Here is a 9,469-nt window from a genome sequence, read left to right on the forward strand (position 1 = left end):
CCTATGTCTTTCAAATAATCCACAAGCAAATAGCTCCATTCTGTAGATGAGAAATTATAAAAGACCATGTAATCAGCTGACAAAGGAACTGAAAACAAGCCCAGAGGAAATGCATGGCTGTTCTTACAGAGTCACAATGTACTGTTCTGTTTGCCTCCCACTCTCAAAGTGTATATTCCTGACATTTCTTGTCTTATAATTGGACTTTATGAATGAGAGCTGTAGGATGCTGTCTGGTGAGTGAGCTGAAAAGGATATGTGAAACACAGTGGAGGTGCAGCAAAAACTGAATGCAAGGTTTTGTGTGCGAACTTCAATAACAGGCATGAATTAGAAATACGGAACCCCAAATTTTATTCTACATAAAATAGGTGCTATTTTCTTGGGCCTTAATGGGAACTTTGAACAGGTTCAGGAGACCTATACTGTGGAAACCAAATGCCTACGCTCCGCACTGAGATTAGTCTGAGGTCCTGTGGCTTCCCAGAGTTCTCCCTTTACAAAGGTTCTGGCAAGAAAAAGACGAGTTTAGTAACTGACTTTCCATTTTTCTGCTTTATCCCGATGGCTGCATCACTATTAAAAATCACACTTATTAACATTTCCCTGGCAGGTTCTTTCTAACAAGAGTTCAATTTTTATCCCATTTGTTCCAGCCGACAAGTGACACAAGAGAGTGAAGAATCAGTTCACTGATGTCTGGAAAAAATGGATCCTCTTTAGTAAACAAACTTTTCCTACATGCCCACTGCGTGCCACATGAGAACTAGCAACGATATGGTTTTGTTCACCTTCAGGTGGGGCCACACCAAGGATTCTCTTTTTGTTGGCACAAGTACTGGGAAAAGAAAAAGAAAAAAGGAAAAAAGGAATCAGAAAAAGACATTCTCAAAGCAGGGCAGGCGGGAATCAAGAAGTGGCTTGAAAATATCTCCCCAGAAACAGGCTATTATGTTCATTGTCTCTGTGTGTCTCTGGGCAGTGATAGTGCCAGTTTTTTTTTTTTTTTTTGCCTTCGTTGTGCTTATTTTATACTTTCTTGTTTCCCCCTCACAATTGGAATATCGAATGTATAAATATCTGAGAAAATCATAAAATAAAAATCTTCAAATCTCCAAAAGACTATATAAGGATAACATTCAAATGTAAATAAGTCTGATTGGTGTAGTTGACTGCCATTCATATTGATAGACAGCATGATTCCAGCTGCTTAACCGATTGTTTTCTTTTTTTCTTTTTTCTTTTTTCCTTTGGCTTTTGAGCTGCACCTGCCAATGATCATGGGTTACTCTTAGCTCTGCATTCAGAAATTAGTCCTGGCAGTGTTCTGCAGACCATATGGGAAGCCAGAATCAAACTCAGGTTAGCCGAGTTCATACCTTACCCTCTGAACTATCTCCCCGGCCACTTAACTGATAGTTTTCTTCCTTGCTGTTGCTTTCTTTTCAGGCCATACCTGGGTGCTGGCGTTACACTCAGGAACCACTCCTGGTTGTGCTCAAGGGGTCCTATGGGCACATCCTATGGCTCTGGCTCTTCAATTAAGCACTGGACTTCAGCCTGTGGTTGGAGTTGTTGTTGCTGTTCTGGCTGTTTTTAGCATGTGGGGCCACCCCCAGCTGTGCTCAGGAATTACTTACTGCTGGCTCTGAGCTCTGGGATACTCCGACCATCTCTGCCAGGGATCAAACCCAGGTTGGCTGCATGCAAGGCAAGTACTATTTGCCCTCTGTACTATTTGTCCAGTCCCAGGACTTCAGCTGGTAGAAAGGAATATACCATTTTGGTAAGAAGCAATATACCATTGATCTTAAGAAGGCATCAGCCCTGCCTAGACTTTCAGCTTTGCCTTTGCTGAAAGAAGAAGTCAGGCAATAAATGCCCCGACCCTTAAAATAGCTTGAATTGGGAATCTGTCTCTCTGGTAAGCTGGAGATCTTGAGAAGACTTGTCTGACGAATTAATACATGGCATTTACCGCTTAAAAAACAACTACCACCACCGCCGCCATAACAAAAAAAAAATGTAGACAGTAACCCCATTTTCTTTGGCTTCTGCAGCTGTATGAACCTTTCTGCTGTGAGAGATGTGTACGCCCAGCTAAGATCTTGTTAGTCAGAAAATCAGAGGGAACCCTCAGTGTATGAAAGGGTCATTCATGCAGGGCTGAGCATGAAGGTCCTGGGCCCATGAGTTCTCCCTGCACATACCCGCCTAGTACAGATGGCTCCTCGGGGCAGGAATTAAAGATGAAATGAGCAATGACTCCCCAAACGGAATACAGTACATTAATTCACTTAGAAGGCACCAGGGTGTGTCTGTTCTACTGACTTTTCCAAAGACACAGCATTTGGCCCTATTTCGAGTCAGAGGAAATATGTTTACTCCATAAAATGTGCCTCTAAATCCACCCCCCCACCCCACCCCACCCCCACTCCCACCCCAAAAGAGGAGCATGGGCTTATCACCCAGGCTGGTTGGAAAACACCAGAGGCTATTTCCGTCTCAGATACTGGAAGCCTAGATGTCACCTTTGTTCCAACCCCCTCCCCAGAGGTTCCCAAGCGCAGGCAAGTTCCCTTCATCCTGAGCCCTGGTCCTTGGCGGAGGCTTCCCCGAGGAGAAAAAGCAAGCAGGGAAACTGTGCGGGTGAGGTTGGCCTCTCCTAACTCTTATTAATAGAGAACATGTGGGCCGAGTTGAAGGGCGGGGGCGGGGGGGGGGCGGTGGAGGGCGCGCTGGGGTTGTTAAGTAAACAGGATGGGATGAGAACAAGAATGACGCTTTTATATTCTTGTCTATTATAGATCCAGGGAGACTCTTTAACGGAGATGAAAGGGGGAGACATATTCAGAGGAAGCCCTTTCCAAAGCTGCCCGTGCAGACCACTGAGAGCTCCGCTCCCGTTTTTCCTGGGCAGGGGCTGTGGCATTGGCGTTGGCATTGCTGAGTCAAAGTCAAGTGCTCACCAGCCTTCCCTGGGCTTCTCCTGGCCAGCAGCTCTGTCATACCGTTGTCACGAGACTAGTTATCAGGAGACCTTTCACTTCAAGATTCGTTCCGCAAACATGTGCTGAGGGCCACTACAGTCTGGGCTGTGAAGACAGCTATGGGTGACGGGGATTATCTTTGAGTTTGTACACAACCTAGAACAGTGCGTAATACAGAATTATCCCAGTAAGGCAGGTGGTAACCCCCACAAGATGCAGGTACCACGGGGCCAGGTAAGGGTCCCCAATTTCTCACCAGTGCCTGGAGTTAGCCAGCTGTGGGGGGGGGGGGGGGGCTGATCAGAGGGTTTGAGGATTAACTCCTTGCAATAAGAACAGCATCTTGCTTAGACAATCAAGCCACTGAGACCACAAAGACATTTGAGGAGCGTGCTTGCATAAACCAGACTCCCCCGTGCCCCAACAACAAGGAAAATGCTGGTGCTTCAGAGAACATTCTGGGAGGATTGCACACCCAGAGAAGGAAAGAGAACATGTTGATTACATCTGAAACTTCTACCTGTGACTTATTTTTGAAACAAGCTCATAATCACTTTTTTTTTTTTTTTTTTTTTTTGCTTTTTGGGTCATACCCGGCAATGCACAGAGGTTACCTCCTGGCTTTGCACTCAGGAATTACTCCTGGTGGTGCTCAGGGGACCATATGGAATGCTGGGAATCAAACCTGAGTTGGCCGCGTGCAAGGCAAACGCCCTACCCGCTGTGCTATTTCTCCAGCCCCTCATAATCACCTTTTGTTGGGAAGTAAATTCATTGACACTAAGAGATAGACAGATACATAAGTGTGTTTTCCCTTTTCTTATTTAAAAAAAAAAAAACGCACACGCACACACTTTACATCTTGTCAAATGTTGTGTTGAGTGTTTGATGAAGTATGTTTTTCCCCTAAGGTCTTTGAAGCAACACTGCAAAGGTAGAGGATCACATCTGAAATTTTGTGCCGACATCTGAATAGCAAGCAATTTTCTCATCGTAGGAATTAAATTTTTAATATTATATATACATCTATCATAAATACCACGTACTTGGAAGATTGCACATATAAACTTAAATCGTTCCATGAACATAAAAAGTACACATAATGGGGCTGGAGTGATGGCACAGCGGGTAGGGCATTTGCCTTGCACACGGCCAACCTGGGTTCGAATCCCAGCATCCCATATGGTCCCCTGAGCACCGCCAGGGGTAATTCCTGAGTGCAGAGCCAGGAGTAACCCCTGTGCATCGCCAGGTGTGACCCAAAAAGCAAAAAAAAAGAAAGAAAGAAAAAAAAAGTACATATAATCAAACATAGAGTAAAGGGTTGTTTTTTTTTTATTCTGTTTTGTTTTGTTTTGGACCATACCCGGCTGAGTTCAGTACTTACTCCTGGTTCTGTGCTCAGGAATCACTGCTAGAGACTCAGAACCATGTACAATGCTAGGGATAGAATTAGAACCAGCTACATGCAAGGGTAAGTGCCGTTCCCACTGTACTGTTCCCTCCTCCCCCCTACAGTAAAGTTTTAACTACAAAAATATAGCTAGTGTTGGAGAATTAACTGTTAACAAATTTCTTTCATTTATCAATTTTATTTCAGACAATATCAAAGAAATGAGAACTTCATAAGTATAAAAAAGCCACTCCGTGCTATTACTTCTTTTCAATCTGCTAGCTAAAAACATGTCCATATCAAGCTTTTGTTTCTTGATCCTTATTATAGTCTCCATAAAAATCATTAGAAATATAATGTCTCAGAAAGAGAAGTTGATTCCTTGCCTGTCCAAATTGTTAGTTTTCTGATTGACTTTGAAAACCAAAACTTTACTTCTTTGAGGGAAAATAATCTATTTTTCTAGAGAATTTCAATCTGTCATTCACGCTGATAGACACAGACTCCTCCTGTATTATTTTTTGCTCCTGCTAACATATGTTGAAACAAAATCATTTTAAAAGCTAAAGACAACTCAACATTCTGACTAGCTCCAAAAGTTCTTCAATCCATGACTGCCAAGTTTCTGCAAGGTAAGACATTTTCTTCAAATATCAACTAAGGGAATGAGCTGCCCTAGAAAGAAGAGCACCCAAATATGATGTCTTAGCCATGTTCAAACAACTAAATTTGTACCTCAGATATTTTTTATTTTAAATCTCACAGAAACTTGAATTCCAAAACATGAATTGATTAAGAAGGGAGGAAGTTCAGGAAATTCTTTTTTGTTCATGTGTTTGATGGCCACGCCTGGAAATACTTGAGGGTAACTCTTGGCTCTGTACTCAGGAATCACTCCTGTCCAGTCAGGAGACCTATGGGATGCCAAGGATCGAACCTGGTTGGTGGCATGCAAGGCAAGTACTTTAACCACTCTACTCTCCAGCCCAGTTCAGGAACTTTTTACTCTATTTATATGTTGACCAAAAAGTAAAGTATGGTTATTGTGAGTTGCTGTAGGTAAACATAATCGAGAATTTCATGAACTTTTTGCAGGGGTGGAGGGGGGGAGTTAAAAAGTTCTGTGACTTCAGTCAAAAGTCTATAGTGAGGGGCTGGAACAATAGCACAGCGGGTAGGGCGTATGCCTTGCATGCGGCCGACCCGGGTTCGATTCCCAGCATCCCATATGGTCCCCTGAGCACCGCCAAGGGTAATTCCTGAGTGCAAAGCCAGGAGTAGCCCCTGTTCATCGCCAGGTGTGACCCCCCCCCCCACAAAAAAAAAGCAAAAAAAAAAAAGGCTATAGTGAGTTGAGGCTGTGGGAGAGAAGTTTTAGCAATATCTTTTCACAGAAATACTACTCTGAAAAAATGTCTGTTTATGCCAGAATGTTACTGTATTCACTACTTTTCTTCTTTTCAGCCTCCCTTTCTTTCCTTCTCTCCCTTATTTTTTCCATCCCTCCCTTCTACTTTCCTCCCTCCCTTCCTTCCTCTCTCTTTTCCATTCTTCATTCCTCCCTCCCTTTCTTCCCTCTTTTCTCCCCTTTCCTCCATCCTTCCCTCTCTGCCTCTCACTTTTTTCTTTTCTTTTATCTTTTCCTTTTTTCTTTCTTCCTTAGTTTTTGTTTTGTTGGTGCCACACCTGGCTGTTCAGGGTTTATGCCTCACTCTGGTCAGGGATCACTCCTGGAGGGCTGGGGAGGTATGTGTGGGTAGCGTGGGGGTGGCGGGATGTCCATACATGATGCAGCTGGGGATCATGCCCAGAGAGGCTGCACACAAGACAAGCAAGCTCCCTACCTCCCTACCCACAGTTCTATCTCCCAGCCAGCTTTTTCTTTTCTTTCTTTTTTTTTTTTTTGTGCTCAAATATACTTAGCCTGGAGCCTATTTATTGCTTGGTTTTACAACAAGTGTCCATTAAGTCACACTTCTGTCAGTCTGCATAGTTACAGCACAGCAATTATTTAAATTGTCAGCAGCCTCAGGTAAAAATGTTTCAGGCATCATAACAATGGCAAACCTCTTCCAACTGCAGAGTTCCCCCCTCCCACCCCCTCCCCCGCCAGAACTCAGAGCTAAAATTTTCACTAAGCAGGAGGACATCAAGCCTCAAGCTAAAACTTCTTTCCTCTGATCTGGAAGCGGACCTTCTCAGACCAGGCATTGCTGTTGATTTCCAAGGCTGCAAAGAGCGGTTGTTCAGAGCAGGAATATAGCACAGCAGGTAGGGTGCTTATCTTGCATAAGACAAACCCAGGTTCAATCCCTAGAATCCAAATGGTCCCCTGAATACTGTCAGGAGTGATTCCAGGGTGCGGCCACAAGGAAGCCCTGGGCATGGCTAGGTGTGGCCTAAAACAAGAACAAAATAAGCAGTTGTTTAGTATCCTGGGATGAAGGCTTTTAACTATTCAGATGCCTGGCTTTCATTGAATTTGGGCATCACTGAGTTCCAATGATGTCTCATTGTTTTGATTTTCATCTTCTTGATGGTTAGTGATGTAGAGCATTTTTTCATAGGCTTTTTGGTCATTTGTATTTCCTTCTTGAGGAAGTTTCTGTTCACCTCTTCTCCCCATATTTTGATGGGTTTGGATGTTTTTTTCTCATAAAGTTCTGCCAGTACCATATGTATCTTTGATATCAACCATTTATCAGATGGGTATTGGGTAAATAATTTTTCCCATTTCATGGGCCGTCTTTTATTCTGGTCATTGTTTTCCTGAAGGTTTAGGAGCTTCTTAGTTTAAGGTAGCCACCATTTGTTCGTCTGTCTTCCACTAGCTTGGTCAGTGGTGCTTCATCCTTGAAGATGCCTTCAGCTTCATTGTCATAGAGAGTTCTGCCTACTGTTTCCTCCATGCACCTTATGAATCCAGGTCTGATATCAAGGTCTTTATTCCACTTTGGTTTGACTTTTGTGCATGACGTTTAGAAAGAGATCTCATTTTTTTTGCAAGTAGCTGACCAGTTTTCCCAGTACCACTTGTTGAAGATTTAAAGTTGGGGGAAGTGATGCTTCCCATCTTCTTTTCCCCAAGGATTTCTTTATACTTCTTATTCTTGCCATTCCTCAGAATTATTGTGTAAACATTTAGCGTTGTCAATAAACCATGGATAAAACCTTGGTGGGGGGGTGGGATTTGAGGGCCACACTGGGTGATGCTGCAGGTTTCTTCCTAGTGGCTGAACAGCTGTTTGGACCACACCATCTGGCATCTTGCTCACAGGTCCTCTCTGCCGGTGGCTGTGGAAGTTTTGAGGTGTCACTGTATTGGGTTCTGGGTCACACCCAGCAGTACTAAGGCTTATTTCAGGCTCTGCACTCAGGGATCATTCCTAGTAGTGCTCAGGTTCCTGGGAATCGAACCTGTTTCGGCCAAGGGCAAGGCAAGTGCCTGACACTGGACTATCTCTCTGGCCCCTATATTTCTTGGTTTTCTTATATTTAAACTAAAGGTAACAGTAGAATCTGCCTTAAAGGATTGATATGAAGATTAATTAGACTGACAACTGTGCTGGGTCATTACTTTTATCCTTTCAAGACTTTTTTTTATTTTCTCCATCTTACACATGACAGAAGCAGAAGACTCACCATTCAACTGCCCATAGGATTTAATACCCAGCAGAGACTAGTACATGATAAAACTGAATTGCAAACTGCCCAGACAGAACTGCCTCCAAGTCTGTGGTTTTCTACTCGAGAAAAATCAACTCCATCTTCCCAAATGTTTTCAAAATGGCAATACTTAAAATTGTACCCACATTTAAAATACTCCCACACATTAAGTTAGTCCTGTTCACTTTAACAAGTGCCTAAATACAAGTAAATTCCTTTTATCACTATATTAATAATTTTTAAAACAAAACTTATTAGGCGCTATGTTTTCTACATTATGCAAAGCATGTGCCTTTTATTGTCTTCTTTAATCTCTATGAGGCATTTATTATTTTCAGATGAGGACACTGAAGTCCAAACAGTTAAGTCATTTGCCTAAGGACACAAAGGAGTGTTTAAGCTTAAACTCTGACTCTAAAGCCATTAGACATTTTTAACCTCTCTGCCAGGCATTGGGATTTCCCAGACCAATATAATTCGCTAAAAAAATAATAATAAAATTATAATCCAACTTACCAACTCTTTATGTCATTGCCATTAACTCATCAAAGTAAAACAGACTAATCCATCCAAAATCTGTTGAGAGTTTTCATCTCAGTGTCAAATAATTAAATACACTTATGAAAAGTTCCAGACCTTTTTAAAACTTTTTCTGTGTAAACTATAGAAGCCATGTCACCCCGTTACCTCCATTACCAGGTTTTCCTTGTCCATTTCAAGTTAGTCACCTCCAGTTCCTCTACTTCCACTTTCACTGTCTTTGACTGTTGCTACTGACCTAGTCCTTCCCTTCAAAGCCAATATAATTGTCCCACAGTTTACACTGGCATCACTTGCACCGGGAAAAGGAAGCCTGAATGAAAACATGAGAGATAGTCATAAGCAAAGGGGTAAAGGTCCCTGACCAGGGGTGTGGGTGATAGTCATGTAGGGATATCATGAGATCATGAATATGCAATGCATAGCTCAGGGAGCGGAATGAAGAGAGAATGAGACAGGACAAGAAAGGAGGCAGAGGATTATCCTAGAATGACCCTCATAATAGTCAGATGGAAGGAGGGAGTGACCAGTGGCAAGAAGGTACTTCGACAAAATGGAATATTTGCATTATACTGACAACAACCAGCTTGCACTGTCTTTTTTTTTTTAATTTTCAAAAGCAATGTAAGTGTATTATTACAATGAAAAACACAGCAGTATATTCCTTATTAATCATTCTGTCTGTAGCATTGTCATCCCATTTTTCATCGATTTGCTCGAGCAGGCACCAGTAACATCTCCATTGTGAGACTTGTTGCTACTGTTTTTGGTATATTGAATACGTCACGGGTAGCTTGCCAGGCTCTGCCGTGCGGGTGGAATATTCTTGGTAACTTACCCGGCTTTCAGAGAGGGACAGAGGAATCGAATCCAGGTCGGC

This window comes from Sorex araneus, chromosome 2 (genome assembly GCF_027595985.1).
Source record: "Sorex araneus isolate mSorAra2 chromosome 2, mSorAra2.pri, whole genome shotgun sequence".
NCBI classification, from domain to species: Eukaryota; Metazoa; Chordata; class Mammalia; order Eulipotyphla; family Soricidae; genus Sorex; species Sorex araneus.